Source organism: Myotis daubentonii, chromosome 14, assembly GCF_963259705.1.
Source record: "Myotis daubentonii chromosome 14, mMyoDau2.1, whole genome shotgun sequence".
Classification (NCBI taxonomy): Eukaryota; Metazoa; Chordata; class Mammalia; order Chiroptera; family Vespertilionidae; genus Myotis; species Myotis daubentonii.
The window spans coordinates 21,490,321-21,505,346 of NC_081853.1; the positions used below are offsets into that span (position 1 = coordinate 21,490,321).

Below are 15,026 nucleotides of genomic sequence, written 5' to 3' on the forward strand. Positions count from 1 at the left end.
TCCTTACAAATGGCCAATATGAAAAGATGCTCATTGTCACTAATCGTAGGAGAAACACAAATTAAAACCATAATGAGATACTACCTCACACCTGTCAGAATGGCTGTCATGAATAAATCAACAAACCACAAGTACTGGTAAGGATGTGAAGAAAAGGGATCCCTCGTGAGCCATTGGTGGAAATGCAAGTTGGTGCAGCCACTTTGGAAAAGAGTTTGGAGTCCTCAAAAGTTAAAAATGGAACTACTTTTGACCCACCAATTCCACTTCTGGCAAAAATATATATCCAAAGAAATAAAAAACAATAATTCAAAAAAATATATGTACTCCTATGTTCATTGAAACTTTACAATAGCCAACATATGAAGGCAACACAAATGTCCATCAATAGACAAGTGAATAAATAACTGTACATATATACAATGCAATATTACTCGGCTATAAAAAGAATGAAATCTTACCATTTGCAACAGCATAGACAGACACAGAGGGTATTATGCTAGGTGAAGTAAGTCAGAGAAAGACAAATACCATATGATTTCACTTATATGTGGAATCTAAAGAAAAAATAAGCAAAATTGAAGCAGACTCATAGATACAGAGAACAGACTGATGGTTGCCAGAGGGAAGGGAATTGAGTGAAAAAGGTGAAGGAATTAAAAAGCACTAATTGGTACTCACAGAATAGTCACGGAGATGTAAAGTACAGCACAGGGATTATCCTATATAATAAAAGGGTAATATGCAAATAGACCAAACGACAGAACAACCAAACAACCAATCAAAGGGTAATATGCTAATGATATGCTAAGGCTACTCAACCACTCGCTATGATGTGCACTGACCACCAGGGGACAGATGCTCCAACTGGTAGGTTAGCTTGCTGCTGGGGTCCAGCTGATTAGGACTGAGCAAGATGGGCCGGACACGCCCTGGAGCCCTCCCGCGGTCCCTCCCTGGCCCGATTGTGCACAGTGGGGTCCCTCAGCCTGGCCTGTGCCCTCTCACAACCCAGGACCCCTCAGGGGATGTTGGAGAGCTGGTTTCAGCCCCATCCCACAGGCCACTCCCCTTGGGAGGGCGCCAGATGCAGGGCTCATGGCTGGTGAGCCTCTCCTGATCGGGACTGATTGGGCATGAGCCTGTGGCAGGCACAGTGGGGCTGGGATGAGCGGGAGTAGCAGATAGGAGCTGCAGGTGGCATTGGACTGAGGGTTTCAGCCAGATCCCAACAGGCCACCCAGAGGGACCCCACCCATGCACAAATTCATGCACCGGGCCTCTAATAGTCAATAATATTGTAAGAACTATGTATGGTGCCACTTTGGTCATATTAAGGGGCACACTTTGTCAAGTATGTGATTGTCTAACCACTATGCTATACAAAATAGTATTGAATGTAAACTATAATTGAAAAATGGAATTTTTAAAAAAATAAAATGAAAATCAATGTTTTGAAAAACAATGAAATATAACAGAGCTATTTATTGAAAACTACAAAATTTTGCTGAGAGACATTAAAGTAGACTTAATAAGTGAAGAGTTATACATTGTTGATGGGGTAGAAGGCTCAATATTGTTAAGATGGCAAGTCTCCCCAGATTATCCTATAAATTCTGTCCAATGACAAGTAAACCCCCATAAGTCTCCTTATAAAAATTGAAAAGTGGATTCTAAAATTCATATGGAAATGCAAAGAACCTAGACAGCTAAAACAACTCTGAAAAAGAATACAGTTGAAGGTGTAACACTGTCTGAATTTAAGAATTATTATAAAGCTACAGCAGGACACTGTTGTAAAGAAACACAAATAGGTTGATGGAACTGAATAGAGTCCATAAATAAACCCACACATGCATGAAAAACTGATTTTTTACAAAAGCACAAAGGTAATGCAGTGGATAAAGTATACATTTTTAACAAATTGTGCTAGAATGACATTTATATCCAAAAATGAACTTAGATCAGTACCTAGTATCATATATAAAAATTAATGCAAATGGGTTATAGATCTAAACATAAAACCCAAAACCATAAACATCTAGAATAGATAGGAGAAAATTTTTTGTGGTCTTCAATTAGGCAAAGACTTCTTAGATATCACAAAAAGTGTACCATCTATGAAAGAGCAAATTGAAAAACTGGACTTTACCAAAATTAAACACTTTACTCTTCAAAGAACAAAATTAAGCGAATGAATGGATAAGCCACAGACTAGGGGCAAAAAAGAACGTTGCAAAGCATTTATCTGATAAAGATCCTGTGTCTAAAATCCCAAACTCTCACATCTTAGCATTAAGGGAAAAGCCAATAAAAAACAAATGGGCAAAAGACTTGAACTGACATGTCACCAAAGGCATACAAGTGGCAAATTATCCCGTGGAATCTGCTGAATACCTAGGCTTCTTAGTAAATTGTAAATTGGAATGAGAATGAGATTTTCCTGCACACACATTAGAGTGGCTAACATGCAAAAGTCTGGCCATGCCAAGTGTTGGAGAGGCTTTAAAGCGGCGGTTCTCAACCTAGGGGTTGTGACCCCCTTGGGGGTTGAACGACCCTTTCACAGGGGTCGCCTAAGACCATCGGAAAACACATATATAATTACATATTGTTTTTGTGATTGCTCACTATGCTTTAATTATGTTCGATTTGTAACAATGAAATTTGGGGTCACCACAACATGAGGAACTGTATTAAAGGGTCGCGGAATTAGGAAGGTTGAGAACCGCTGCTTTAGAGGAACTGGAACCCTCTCAGACACTGCTGAAAAGCACATAAAATGATATTCCCTTATTGGGCAATTCTTTGGTAGTTTCTTAAACTTTAATCATGTACCTACTATATGGTCCAGCCATTTCTCTTCTATGTGTTTACCCAAAATAAAATGAAAAATGTGTACATAGAAAGCCTTGTATATGACATTCATAACAACCCAAACTGGATACGACCTAAGTGTCCATTGGCAGATGAATGGTTAAATAAATGTGGTAAATCCATGCAAGGGAATACTACTCAGCCACAAATAAATTCAACAATGTGGGTGAATCTCAAAATAATTACCTTGGGGGGAAAAAAAAAAAACAGAAAAGAGTGCATATTATATGACCCTATTCATATAAAACTCTAGAAAATGCAATTTGATTTACAGCTGGGGCAAAGGGCTGAGCCTCCTACCCCAGCATCTCCCAGGCATTCTTTGGGGGCTTCCCGAGGGAAGGGGGTGGGACCTTGGGCAGTATGAGGCTCCTCAGCCAAGGAATTCCCGGGGGACCACTGGCTGAGAGTGGTGGCTGCTGACCACCAGTGATATTTATTGATGATTCAGAGAAACTCCTAGAGGGCTCAGAATTGCAAAATAAAATGCATCTAAGATCTCAGTTAAGTGGAGAAGAAACTGCTCAGAAACACCTCCTTCTGTAGGACTCTCCGCTGTGTGGGCCTGACATCTCTGTAGACATCACCGAGTAGACATTTCAGTTTTATGTGTGTTCCCATAAGAAATGCCTGGCGATCCCGTAAGCCAAAACTGAATAGAGAATGTGTTTTTAAGATTATGTTTTAAGACTCATTCATCAGCTTTTCTTAGAATTATATCAAAGTTTGATGTGGTTTTATTTCAAGAGTCTGATGAAATGATACTTTTATCTAAGAATATTTTTTCTTAAATTATAAAGACTCTATAGTACACATGAGCCAAACGTTTTCTGGGTGCAAAGAGACAGAAGTTTACTCAGATGCCCATTAGTTAACCAATTTATGGATCTCTTTCATCCTTTTTAAAAAAGTGGATTTTTTTTTTTTTTAAAAAAAAGAAGGGCAGGGTAGGAATTCCAAATAGGAATAAATGCAGGGTTGAGGCCTGAAGAGAGAAAATCTTAGCAATAAAAGGAATTGATGGTGAAGAACTGGCTCTGAGTAGCTGAGGCTAGATCAGGGCTCCTTGGGGTGAGGGGAGGGACAGCTGATATACATTTCTGGGCCCAGCACTCTAGAAGAGGGCCCAGGAGTCAGCTGTGCTCATATCAATTCATTTTGCCTTCAAAGATCTATAGCAGGCCACCCTTGCTGGGGGCGGGGTGGAAACATTTTTTTAGGAGAGCTCAGACCCACTCGGGTTTGTACTATGTTGCTGTGGTTTAGGATTAGCATCCTGGCATTTGCATGAGAGGAGGTGGAATGCCCAGAATGATAGCAGTGGTTCCTCTCTTACCCTGACTCCTCGCATCCACTCCAGCCACTTGTCATCTCCACCCACTTGTCATCTCCACCTCCTAATAGCTCTCTCATCTGTCCCCTGCTGCCCTCTTCATTATCATTATCCTAGCCTGAGCCATCATGCTTTCTAAAGAAGGTGAATTTTTTTAAAGTGATATTTATTGATGATTCAGAGAAACTCCTAGAGGGCTCAGAATTGCAAAATAAAATGCATCTAAGATCTCAGTTAAGTCAAAGTCAGCAGCTTTCTGTAAAAACAAAAAAAAAATTTAAACACACTGAACTCTTCACTGAGTTGTCATGGCAACCATTTCATTTGTTCCCATAGAGGAGACAATTAGGTGCTGACCTGGGTGTTGGCCCAAGGGTTTTGAAAGAAAAGCTTCCTTTTCTCCAAAGGGGACAGGGCTGTTGATTTTTAGTGTTGCTTCAGGCTCTGAAGGATTCATTACTGACAGTTATGCTTTATGTTTAATGAGTACAAGAAAGAAAGGTTAGAAAATGCAGGTGGCAAACCCCAGGACAACACAGCCTGTCCCTCCCTTGGGCCAGCTGGGGAAGTACTCCCTCAGGGGATGTAAATTCACAGGAACATCACACTCTCTCCGTCACTGGGTTCCCTTCTAATTTATTCTCTGGGACAATGGCAGAGGTGGAACGAAAGATTCCAAAGACTTCCTTCCTTAAAGTACCAGTTAAGTCCCTTGTATTTTCCACCCACAATGCTAGGCTCTGGGGATACAACAGTGAGCTAAACACACATGCTTATAGGCCTAACCAATGGACACAGACACCAGCGGGGTGAGGGCATGAGTGTGGGGGGAGGGGGAGAAAGGACACATATGGAATATCTTAATTAATAAAGAAAAAAATGTATCAAAGATTAAACAATTTTTTTCAATTACAAAAAAATAAAACATACCATTAAAAAAACCGCACATGCTTCCTGGTGAGAGAAATAGATACAAATCACACACACACATGTTTAAATACTAGTTATTATGAGTGCTTGGAGTGCTCATTAACTGGATGATATTAGCTAGTTTTGGTCAGAAAGGTAGAAGGAGTGGAGGAACGTTCCAGGGAAAGGGAAGATCATATGCAAAGGCCCTGTGACAGGAGAGAACATGGCACATTCAAGGGACATGAAAGAGGCCAGTGTGCTGATTTCTACAAAATATTCTGGTCTTTACCAGAATGGGGTCATTTATCTTTGTGTTTTGTCTCCTCTGTTTATGATCTCCACCATGGCTGCTCTGGAGGCGTGTCCTGTCACAGGGCTGGAGGATGAAGGGAAGCCAATGTAATGGCTCGAGGCAATAGTACTAGAAAAATGGAAATAATTATCGTTCAGAGCCAAAGCACTACACAGACATGAATGTTATCCACACCGTATTCTGACCAGGGCCTTAGATTTTAAGAAGGATGTCCCACTTACAGGTCATCTCTTCCTGGCCAGTGCTCTGTGCCATTTCTCACAGCATTTCCTTAACTATCAACATCCAGGCTTCAAAAGGATAAGTGAGGTGCACAAGATCCCCCAGTTGTCAGCCAGCAGCAGGGCCTGCATCCCAGTCCGGAACTGACAGCAATCCTAGCGCACCTGCCACGCCCCCCACTGCTCCTGGCTTCGCAGTGTCTCCTTGCTAGATTGTACTCGTTCCCTGTGCAGCTGCTGTGAACTGAGTACTCCCTGTGTGCCAGGAGCTATGGCCAGTAGGTGGAAAGTATGGTCCATACCCTCTGGGGACAGTCTCGTGAAGGCACACTGTTAAATAAGCACTAAAATGAATGAATAATTACAAACTGTGATGAATGTAATGAAGGGAGATAATGTGTTCTATAAGCAAGCAAGAGAATAAGGACATCATAGGCACTTGAAGGTCAGAGAAGCAAGCCCTCCTGGAGGAAGGGAGACTGACAGGTAGGAGAGAGCCAGCCACAGGTGCGGGAGAACAGCATCTAAGGCAGAGAGAACGGATGTGCGAAAGCCTTGAGGATGGGCAGAATACTGTGCATTTGAAAGACTCAGAGAAGGTGCAGAAGGGGGGCACTGGAGAGTGCCTTGACCATGTTAAGCATTTTATCTTCATCGAAAGTGTGATGAGCAGTTGACCTAATGCAGCAGGACAGCTGGAACCCCCAGTACATTAGTCCTCAGCATTGAGTTCTAGGGAGAAATGAGACCTGGGCAATACCTCTCAGGTCTGACAAAGAGTCTAGGAAGGCTTCAAGGGCAGACTCAGAGGAGGTCAAACGGAAGCCAGACTGCAGGCCCTTGAGAGTGAGTGGGGAGGAAATGGGTCTTTTTAGAGTTTGGAAACAAAAATGAAAGGAAAATGGATCTTATAATGGAGGTAAAACCTGAGTCACTCTTTTTCTCTCTCTTGCTGGGAGAGTTATTTCCCGGCCCCATCTCAGAGCCCTCATTGTGCCATGTAGGGCCACAGGCTGGACGAACATTTGTCTCTACTTTTCTGGGGAATCTCACTGCAGTTATTTGCTCCTTTGGACATAAACCCTTACACATCTGGGGGTCTTAATGGGGAGTCAGTGCACAGTTACTAGTATCACTGGATGGCAATTCGATGGCCTGGTTTCCAACTATTAATCTGGTTTGCCCTTCAGCCAGGAGCACCACTTAGCACAGTGACTAATGGGTATCTTGGCACCTTATGAAGGCAAGGCAAGGCAAAGGTTGGGGGGGGCGCCTCCCTCCAAGCACATAGGGACATACTAGTGTTCGTAGAAGAGCAGGGAGCAAAGACAACAGAGGAAAGGGGGAACCCAAAGCACAGGAGGGAGCTGCCACTGCTCACCGGCAAGACGGGAAAGACACAGACCAAAGGAACAGAGAAAGTCAGGAAAAATAATAGCCACGCCAATCAGAGAAAGCTAGATGCTTATGATGATCAAATCCTGTCCAAGTTCATCAGAAAGCCATTGCCAATGGCATTGAAAGCTGAGCTAAGAACATGCCAGCTTTCTTTTTGTATGTCTGACATTGTCTTCTGCGCAATGACACTCGTGGGTCCAATTTTAATGAACGAAAGTCCAAATGAAAACACAATAAATGTGCCCAGAAAATGCAAACACTGCCTTTCTTTTAGCAATTAATTTGACATTGATATTTTCATTTGATTATTGTCTTTTTATATTTACTGGAACGACAAAGATGTCTTTAAAAGTTGGCAAAACTAGACAGCCTTGCTCTTATACCAATGGGATATTTCAAATGACAACTTTAGAAACAGAATCAGCTCAGACTTTTTTTTTTAACCCACTGGTTCACTTGCAAAGTAATACAGGACATCATTGCATATTGCCTGGTATAGTCCCCAGCGAGGAACAAGCCAGCATTTTCACATTATAAGACAGAATCTGAAATTGCCTCCCACAAAAAGGCTGTTAGGTTCAGTCTTGAAGAATATGGCCAAGGATTCTAAGGTGGCCAATGGGATCTGGCAGAACTGTGTGTCTCTAGGCTGACTGTGGGGGAAATGCTTTGCCTTTGTATGTTAAATCACTAAAGGCAGAGACCTAACATCCCTGAGGCTCTCCAACCAGAAGGAATAGTAAATAACCCTTTAGACAACACAACAGAGCAAATAGTGCCAGTATTAGCTATGTAATAGGATAAAATTCCTGCCTTGCAGTTGGAGGGGGCGACACATGAAATCAAAATTGAAGGGTCAGACGGCTGGTGGAGGAAAGAAATTCTGAGTGTGTGTAGGCGGGGCCTGTATGTGTCCAGAACAATAAGTGATTTGCCTACAACTGTCTATCAAAATGGCCTGCAGTGCATTAGGGTGGCTGGCATGAGGAGTGGAACAGTCAACTCCCCAAGGATGTGGCCCATTGGAATCACAGCATCTCTGATTTTGCTATGTAGGAATAGACACAGCCGCAGGCTTCCGGTCCAGAGAGCAAAGAACTGAGATGTAGGTGATTTCAAACATGACATAATCACTTGTCTCCTGTTCCAGAACTGATTTGCATTCACCTGGCGCACTTGTCTTACGTCCATCCAAGTAAATAATGTAATTGTCAGCAGACTTAATATCATGTCTGCCTGGAGAGACTAAATGAGAAAAAACACAGTATAACTAGGTCTTGTGCAAGGAGCATCTAGTTTCCTCCATTATCTACAATGTTATACCAGGCATCTGTCCAAGAGTGTGTCCCAGCGTATTTGATGTATCTCTTTATGTATGTCATCTATATATTTATTTATACATCGCTCACTCACAGATAGAAGGGCTAAGCAGACGCTGGGACCTTCTACTCTAGTAAAGACCCTTGTATTTCCTGAGCACCCACAGGTACTAGGCACTGAGCCAACTACTTTTCACACACTATTTCCTTTAATTTTCAGAACAGAAGGTCTCAGTGGTAGTGGTGAAATGAGGTGGGGTTTTATATCAGACGCTCTTGTAACAAATTGCTAGGGTTTGGATTTTCGGTCTGTCACCTGAAGTGGCTTCCCAAAGTCACCCACCCACTATCCAAGGCCAACATTTGAAATCAGTTCTGAAAACAAAGATCTTGTTCTTTTCGTTACACTATCCTTCTAGAACAGTGGTTCTCAAACTTCCTAATGCCGCGACCCTTTAATACAGTTCCTCATGTTGTGGTGACCCCCAATTTCATTGTTACAAATCGAACATAATTAAAGCATAGTGAGTAATCACAAAAACAATATGTAATTATATATGTGTTTTCCGAAGGTCTTAGGCGACCCCTGTGAAAGGGTCATTCGACCCCCAAAGGGGTCGCGACCCACAAGTTGAGAACCGCTGTTCTAGAAGATGCAAGTCTCCCTCTCCTGGAAAAAAAACAGCAACAACCAGTATCCCCCCCCCCCCCATCATCATGCTAATCCCTTTATCATCATGTATCCTTTCATAACTAAGGCAAAGTCTTAGTATGTTGACCCCTGGATAACTGAGAAAGTCCCAATTTGGAACATTCTGTCACGTTCCCAGCCATGTGTCAGCATTTATTTTTCTGAAATATGGTTACTCTAATTAGGAAGCAACAGGTATTGGCGCTAAGGATAGAAAGCGGTGGCCTAACTGCCAGGAACTTTTCTTTCAATGTAGTCACGTGACTGTTCCAAACACTTGTCAAGTAATAATGCACCCTTCCTCTTTTGACTGCATCAGACAATTTTTTATTTTTATTTCACAAACTGTGGGATGTCACGAGAATTATGAAACTTCTCCCATCCCACCTGAAGACTGCATAAAGCCTTCTTGTCCCAATTCTCAGCTGTCACTTGGGAACACATATTTAGTTACTTCTTAGGAGATAGTCAATGACAGATAAAATAATGGCTGAGTATACTTTCAAACAAAATAGAAGCCAACTTAATGAGATTTTGTTCCCTAAAACAGGCTTTCATTCAGTGGAATCCATAAGGAAGATCATCCTTTTTAAATGTATTAAGATTGTACTTAAAAAAAAGGTGATTTTATGTTTTATCCAATAAATAAGCCAGTGATACTAACACCCCTGATTGAGTGGTTGCTACATGCTGGGTACCTTTGTATATATTTTACAACTGTGAGCCTGTTTGATGCTAACAACAACCTTACAGGTACTGTTATCTCCACCCTAGAAATGAGGGCCAGAGGCACACTAATAGTAGTTAACAACAACAAAAGACTGAGAGCTTTTCTTGAAACAGTGTTGAATGCCAAGGATATTTATCATACTTGATACTTGCTTCAAGTGTAGATGTTTTTGCTCAACCAGAATTTAATAAGCACATACTTTGTGGCAGACATTGTGTTCATCATTCAGTCAGTTCTGCTATAAGGTGACATAATGTGTTTTTAAAAATCATCGTGCTATGCAATATTGTGCAATAAACATAGAAATTACGGGAAAAAATTGGGTTAGGGACACATACTCAAAAACATCATCAGTGACATTTTTAAAAAGGATAGGAATCTAATAAAAATGGTGGCCTGGTTTTATATATGTTAGATGACTAAGAAATATATAAATATCACAATGAATGTGGCATTTTACCTTAAAAAAAAAAGCCTGATGTTTGCTCATGGAAGCAGGTGCCAAACATATTGCTGTTTGTGATTCATGGTGAAATTGCCGAAGGGGGGAGCTGGCAGATGCTTGAGGCATGGGTGTGTGTGTGCAGTTCATATATTCCCACACAGCTGGGTTCGGCTGGGTGCAGTTGACTGTGTTCCTTGGGGAAGAAATCACATATTTGCAAACATGAACTTTGCGTTATACCCAGATTGTTCCCTAATACATCATTCTCGTCAGGATGACTTTGCATTTTCAAAGCAAATCATGCCTACCATCTTCACAATGCCGTGCCTGAAGCCTGGGCCAATGCAGTCACTTAGCAGTATCTCAATAAAAATGCTGAATGGATAAGTGGATGAATGCATAAATAGTGGAAAAGGATGGTATGTCTCACATAGCCTGTCTGAAAATACAACTAAGAGGGAATGGACAGCAGGTGGGCATGAGTTAGTTAACTCTTATATTAATGATTTGACCCCACCAAATAGTCCCAGAATCTTGCTAATTTTATATATTTAACGGTGTTAATTCATTAATATAAATATATTGTTGGTTAATTTCTTATAGTACATAATTTTTATTAAGGACGTCATTAGAAATTATGCGACTATTTTGATGAACCTAAAAATCTAAAACTGGGTTTTTTCCTAATAGTTCTAGTTTTATATTTATCTATAGGCCTTGTAAATTTTATTCTTTGGACAATAGTGAGAATACTCTATTTTGCAAAGTTTAAAACTTGACATTGTTACAACTGTTACCAGCATGACTTGACATCTCTCAAAATAATATTCAAGTATAAACTGATTGTGAAACTTACCCAGAAGAATTGGCAAATTTCAACATGTGTTCATGAGCACTATCTAACAAGTGTTCAAATTCTTTAGTATCTTCAAAATTGAGAATTAGACAAGGAAAACTCAACTATACCTACTTACAAAGCAACACTGGGATCTCATATGAATTCACATTATATCTGACCATGAACTTTTAGGCCAAGATGAGAAAATGCATGGAGCCGATTGAAGTGGGCTCTGCCTGGCACTGAATTAAGTACACACCTGTCTATGTACTCTAACAGTCTATGTGCGGCTACATTTTAGTCAGGCAAGGTGTGAATAGGTGTGGTGTTTTAGACATTTCAACCTAGTTAATCAGTAAGACATATGTAAAAAGTTTAAAATATATAAAAGTAGGTACAGAAGAAGCCTTATCTTGAGACCTACACCCCCATCTAATATAATAATAGAGGAATATGTAAATTAGCCAGGACACCGTAATGTCACGACTGATCTACAACCAGCGGAGTGCTACAGGAGGGCAGGGCAGCGAGCGGGGAGCTACAGGAGGGCAGGACAGTGGGAGGAGAGCTACAGGAGGGCAGGGTGGCGAGCTATGAGTGGCATAGAGCTACCAGTGGCAGTGGGCAGGGTGGCCAGCTGAGGCAAGCAGCAGCGAGCTACTAGTGCATGGATTCCTGCGCAGGGATACTAGTAATCTAATAAATAAATACCAGCCAGGAAGTAAATATTAGCAGCTGACATTTCATGGGTACTTATTTCCGAGGCATTCTGCTAACCACTCTTCATATATTAATTGTATCTTCAAAACCCCCATAAAGTAGGAACTATTATTATCTTCATTTTATAAATAAGGAAATTGAGAGACAAAGAAAATATTTGCATGCATTCCATGCATCAGATGTTAGGAAAACTACTGTTCAAGAATGTTATGCAAGGCTCTTGGCTGTCTGGACTCCAAATCCCTTGCCTCAATGCTCACTAGTTGCATAAACTGGATTATGCATGATGAACATTAGGAAAGCCACATTCAACCAAGCAGTAGAAGCTAGATCTGGAACATTTGGGTTGATAAAATTAAGGTTTAATTAGCAAAACACACAGAAATTACAAGGCACCTGGCATCCCTCCCACAAGCCTAGGCCACTGGGGACTGACCACGGTGGGGAATACTTTCCTCTATGGACACCAATGCCTTCACATCTCTAAAGAAATAGTAAGGAAGATTAAATAAAAGGATGTGAAGTACCCAAGATGAAATAGAGTTAAGCATTTTGCAGTAAGCATCAGATCAGCTGAGACTAAAAATAAATGCGTTGCAACTTGCTAAAGGCATGTACTAAAGTTGACGCTGGGCTGAACACTCAGAGCTTAACAGTGAGCCTCCCAATTAATAGCAAAGAAACAGTGACTTGGTTTCCCTCCTGGAGCTTAATGGGGGTGGATCCCTGTGGATCAATACCTCTGAGATCCCTGTAGACTGAAGCCTTCTAATCTTTCTACTTATTTTACAGTACTTTCATAGTACAGCAGGCCCTCAAATAATACCATTTCACTCAATGTTGTTTTGTTATAACATTGATGAGATGCCATAGGAACTTAACTCAAGTGTATATCAATTAGACTATGGTAAAATTGGTTTCCTTTTATTTCATTTTGCTTAGTCGCAGAACCCATTGACAACCCATTGAGGACTGGCTGTACTTACTATCTGCTAGGTTCTATCTTAAGATCAGAAAGGTCCAGGCAGCCAGTAGGTGACATGGAAATTCTGCAGTATATTTAGAGAAAGGCTGTTTGACCACTCAGTCATAGGTAGGAAAAGGTGTCTATCATACAAACACATGAGCTCATTCATCATGTATTTATTAAGTGCCTACTGTTTGCCATCACTGCAGATACAAATTGCACCATGGACACAGGCCTAGAGCTATTGGCCTAGTTGGGGAGACAGATGGTCAAGTGATCAGGGTAGTGGGAGTATTAATTACAAATGGGAACCAGTGATGTAAAGAAAAGATTATTGAGGGCATGGGAGTTAAGGAGCTGGCCTACCTGGAGGCAGCCTGGATGGATGCTCTAAGCAGCAGAGGAGGAAAGTTTCTAACAGACGAAAACAAGAACAAAGTAAAACTGCATTTGTGCACGCATGCAGGGTCTGTGGTTGATTGAGCATAGCATCTTCAAGACCTGAAGGAGTGCCCCTTCAGATAGTGCCCTGGAGAGGGAGGTGGGGATAGTGGTGAAAATTGGTCAGTAAAGTAGACAGGGGGCAGATGACTCGTGGCCTTGTAGAATCCATTAAAGATGGGGATTTGCCCTGGCTGGTGTGGTTCAATAGATAGAGTGTTGGCCTAGGGCATGAAGGGTCCCGGGTTCAATTCCTGTCAAGGGCACATGCTTGGGTTGCAGGCTCCATCCCCAGTAGGGGGCGTGCAGGAGGCAATTGATCCATGATTCCCATGTTTCTATCTCTCTCTTCCTCTCCTTTCTTCTCTGAAATCAATAAAAATATTTTTTTTTTTAAAGATGGGGATTTCATCCTCAGATCGATGCAAAGGCAAAGTTGTGGGAAATCATGACCAATATGTTCTCAAGGAACTAGGCTTCCCACTAACATGGAAGACTATGGTAGCTAGTCACTTTTATTTAAACAAGATTTTAATTGATTTATCTGCCTACCTATCTTTTTATATATATCTAGCCTATTGCGGTATGATTGACAAATTAAAGGTGTTTATTTTTATCTAGCCTATTGAGGTATGATTGACAAATTAAATATGTATATATTTAGGTTATAGAACATGATATTTAAGGTATGCGACATGATGACTTAAGCTCCATTGAAAAATAATTACCACAATCCAGCTAATTAACACATCCATCACCTCACATTTCATCTAGCTTTGACAAGTCTTGTAAGATACAAATATTCCTAAATGTATTGTGGGGGCACTTCTAAATCATGACAGGGCACTTTATAAACACAACTGGACCAAGTCATCTATAGTGTTTCCCTCGCTGATCTGACAGTTTCCTACACCCTTCCACCTTCATCTTTTTGAATGGAGGCCAGACAAGAATTGAACACATCAAACAGCGAGTGGGTGGTTGCCCGACTGAATTCCCAAGGAAGCAGAAGGAGACAAGGGCAGCTCTGGCCACTATCCAAACCACAAATAACGATGTCAGAAGGAGATCTTGCAACCTATTAGCAATTGGTCAGTGTAAAGACACTGGACCAGACAGCATAACTAGATCTTGGTCCCCTGCCTTCGGTATTTTTAAAATCAGAATGAAGCAAGAAGGGCTTGCTCTCTAGGGAAACTCAGTCACTACTTTGTAGGCATGGTGAAGGTGAGCCCCTTTGAAAAACTATATGTGCCCAAAGTGCATGTATTGATATATATTGACCTAAGGACTTTTTAAACAAGGCCCCAGAGCAGGGGTCCTCAAACATTTTAAACAGGGGGCCAGTTCACTGTTCCCTCAGACCATTGGAGGGCCAGACTATAGTTTAAAAAAAAACTATGAACAAATTCCTATGCACACTGCACATATCTTATTTTGAAGTTAAAAATCAAAACGGGAGCAAATACAATATTTGTATTTGCATGTGGCCCGCGGGCCGTAGTTTGAGGACCCCTGCCCCAGAGTCTCTGTGTATCAACAGGTCATGTAGAGTTAATCATGTTGTGTAGATATGGGGGATAAAAACCAATTCCCTTATGCAAGGTTTTACAGATTTCCACGATCTGCCCATCTTCATATTCAATTGCCATTTTGATGAAAAGTACTTCAAATCTGATGCTGGATCTACTCCGAAATTCTATGTAGGAGACTTCTCCAGGGCAAGCACGCACATGGATTCTCCCAAACATTCAAACAATAAAAATTCAAATAAAAATATGCATAAACTCTCCAATAAATGTTCAGAGTCATCCTGTCTTG

At 41.2% G+C, this 15,026-nt stretch overlaps 1 protein-coding gene across 1 annotated transcript in view; it reads left to right on the top strand.

Annotated features, from left to right (window-relative positions):
- GRM7 (glutamate metabotropic receptor 7) overlaps positions 1 to 15,026 on the top strand; it is a 754,621-nt gene that overhangs the window by 684,215 nt on the left and 55,380 nt on the right. The window lies entirely within an intron of this gene.